This window comes from Montipora foliosa, chromosome 5 (assembly GCF_036669935.1).
Source record: "Montipora foliosa isolate CH-2021 chromosome 5, ASM3666993v2, whole genome shotgun sequence".
In the NCBI taxonomy this organism is placed as follows: domain Eukaryota; kingdom Metazoa; phylum Cnidaria; class Anthozoa; order Scleractinia; family Acroporidae; genus Montipora; species Montipora foliosa.
In genome coordinates, this window is record NC_090873.1 from 21,844,464 (window position 1) to 21,846,963 (window position 2,500).

The following is a 2,500-nucleotide window of genomic DNA, read 5'->3' on the forward strand; positions in this document are numbered from 1 at the left end:
AGTAATTTGAGAGAATTTGGCATTATTTTGGTCAGTTTCCAACTTTTGCAAACCAATCACCCTAAATATGACGTCATCATGCCACGACCATGGTCACGTGACCAATAAAAGAAAACTCTAAATTTGTCTACCTGCTACTAAATTTGGGTATTTAATCAGTGGTTTCATAATTTGTATTCGTTTTTGCATCAGCCAAGCATGGTTTTCTTTTTATTTTGAATAATGTTCTTTTTAAAGAGAAAAACGATACTGAAATACTAATAACATTTTCAAAAAAGATGACTTGAAAACATCAATGCTTAGCTATATTCTGAATTTGGGGGTGAAACGTACTATAGGAAAAAAAATTAATTCAATTTAAAGACCGCCGGAAATTTAGCGTTTTTTCAAACCGGAATTCAGTTCGTGTACGCATGCGCAGTTGATCTGAGATCGAGAGCGAGAAAGGCCGAGAAAAACCGATGCAAACAACTGTTCGTGCGGTGATTTTTGCTTGTGAGTGGGTTTTCTCGTCAGCTCACGATATGATGACGTCAGTCACCGGAAGTCATATTTCACTTCCTTAGCAACGCCCGGAAAATCCTTCAGTGGCCCACTGACGTATTTTTTGGGGTGCGTTGCTAAGGATGTAATGGTTAAGTAATTTGAAAGAGTTTGGCATTATTTTGGTCAGTTTCCAACTTTTGTAAGCCAATGACCCTAAATATGAAGTCATCATACCACGTCCATGGTCACGTGACCAATAAAAGAAAACTCTAAATTTGTCTCCGTGCAACGCAATTTGGGTATTTAATCGATGGTTTGAGAATTTGTATTCGTTTTTGCATCCATCCAAGCATGGTTTTCTTTTTATTTTGAAAAATGTTCTTTTTAAAGACATAAACGATACTGAAATACCCATAACATTTTTTTTTTTCAAAAAAGATGATTTTAAAAAATCATGCATAGCTATATTCTGTATTTGGGGGTGAAACGTGCCATGTAAAAAAAAATAATTCAATTTCAAACCGCCGGAAATTTAGCTTTTTTCTCAAACCGGAAGTCAGTTCGTTTACGCATGCGCAGTTGATCTAATAACGTGCGCGAGGAAGGGCGAGGAAAAACCTTCGATGGAAACAACAGTTTGTGCAGTGACCTTTGCTTGTGAGTGGGTTTTGTTGTCAGCTCATGATATCATGACGTCAGTTACCGGAAGTAACATTTCACTTTCTTAGCAACGCGCGAAAAATCCGGTTGTGGACCCTTAAAATGCGAGCGAACAAGAGGTTTCTTTATCCCGTTTGCTTAACTGTTTTTTGATGAGCCTCGACAGTGACAAGACAATTTTGCTCTTATGTTATAAACATGTAATCGCAATGAGTTCTCGTAAAAGTAAGGAGAAATATCACCAGCTTGTGTTTTCAGAAGTTTTTTTAGAGCACGTACAGGTAATTTGTTGGAGATCTTGTTTCAAGTTTGTCCTTTCTAGCCGATTCTGGTTTTAAGCCAAGCTGGCGTGTTTCAATGAAATATATCAGATGTAAATAATCTCGTTTTCACAGATAAAGTGGCATAAGGTACATCAATAAAACTCCTTGTTTGACCTTGAACCAACAAAGACGATCTGTCACATTACGAACTGTAGAAAGTCTGTGATTTCTAAGTTTAGCGTGATTCCTATTCGCTGGCTTTTGACAGTCGACTCTGAAACGGCTTCTTCCCTTTTTCGTTCGCTTGCTGAGGATTTGCTTGTTTTCTTTTAAAACTCAATTCAAGAAAAATTAATTGCCTAACTGGTGACTTCGACAGTAAATTTCGCCGAAAAAAACCGATATTGCACTCATCCCTTCGTGATTCATGCAATCAGTCGGTGTTTCGGGTGAAATTAACCATGGAATTCACCAGTTAGGCAGCGATGAAAATGACATAATTAAGCAATATTCGGGAAAACCAAAACGCGGATAATTCCAAAGGCTTATATTTTCACTAATCCTACAGCCAGTAAGAATAAACAACCCGGGAGCTCCACTTTTAGGCTTGGCTAAATCTATACACTATACTTTCTGCTTCTGTAAGGAAACATAAGCTCTTGTACGTGTTTGCTTAGTATACTATGACTATCATTAAATTTTAGTTCAGTTTTCTTATTTCTCTGCAGTTCGGTTTCTTTTTTGACCTTGGAGCTTCAGTATGTTGTTCCAATATCTCATTCCCTTTACAAGAACAGCTGTACTGCTGCATAATGAAGGCGTCGATATTTGACATGTATATTCCAATTCAAGTCCTGTCAATACGCAATATTCGTTTCATTCTAATTTTCATAATCCCACGAATTTCTAGATATTGCCAACAGTAAAGAACATGATTTAATGACGAGTTTGATTGTAAATACATAAAACAACTTCAGTTTTCTTATTTCTCTGCACTTCAGTTTATTTGTTGACTTAATTGTTTCAGTTCCTCAATCCCTTTCTAAGAACAGCTGCACTGCTGCATAAAGATGGCGTCGTTATTTGCCGAC

General features: G+C 37.0%; 1 protein-coding gene across 1 annotated transcript in view; it reads right to left on the minus strand.

The window, feature by feature from the left end:
- Nucleotides 1-1,971: 1,971 nt before the first annotated feature.
- Nucleotides 1,972-2,500, minus strand: part of LOC138003044 (melanocyte-stimulating hormone receptor-like) — a 2,553-nt gene continuing 2,024 nt past the window's right edge. Inside the window, 1 exon segment of the mRNA XM_068848992.1 lies at nt 1,972-2,500. This exon segment is cut by the window's right edge and continues 96 nt beyond it. The gene's annotated coding sequence lies outside the window, so the exon portion shown is untranslated.